The following is a 792-nucleotide window of genomic DNA, read 5'->3' as shown; positions in this document are numbered from 1 at the left end:
TGTATACAATGGTGTGAACACGTCCAGACATTTCACAAGCAGTAAGTGTGGTAAGTCGGTATATGGCTTGTCCTGGAAAAGCACACTGGCAAGTTGTGAGGCGGTACTTCAAACGCATATTTGGAGTTTGACAGAAACACCAATGGTTGGTTTTGTAGACTCTGATTATGCAGGTGATCTTGACAGACTACGTATTTTGTACTGGTGGTTGCGCTATTAGTTGGAAAGCTACATTACAGCATGTAGTAGTTTTACCTACTACTGAAGCAGAATATATGGTGTTATTATATTTTGTGATAGTTAAAATGTCATTCACTTGACTAAAGATCAAATGTATCACGAGAGGACGAAATATATTGATATCAAGTATCACTTCATACGAGATATCATTGGTGAAGAAAAAGTCTATGTTCAGAAGGTCAATACTAGAGACAATCCTGTTGACATGTTCACGAAACCTCTTCCAGTTAGCAAGTTCAAACTCTACTTGAACTTGATTTTCATTTGCGAAAAATGTTTTAGCCCATGTGGGCTTTGGAGGAGAGGGTGGAACAATTCATTATAATAGCCAAAATTAAGCAAAGGTGGAGATTTGTTATGTGGCTATCTTTTGACCAAAAGTTTTTTACTTGGAGCCAAAGTACAAACTTGTGAAGGAGATAATTTTCATATTTCTCTTTTTTATTTTTACCCAACTTGGAGCCCAAGTTTTGAACCCTATAAAAGAAGATCATTTCTTCTCATTTGAAATACAACCAACATACTTTCAACAACTTCTTTATCTCTTGTCTT

Source organism: Solanum pennellii, chromosome 6 (genome assembly GCF_001406875.1).
Source record: "Solanum pennellii chromosome 6, SPENNV200".
NCBI classification, from domain to species: domain Eukaryota; kingdom Viridiplantae; phylum Streptophyta; class Magnoliopsida; order Solanales; family Solanaceae; genus Solanum; species Solanum pennellii.
Note: the sequence above shows the minus strand (reverse complement) of the source record.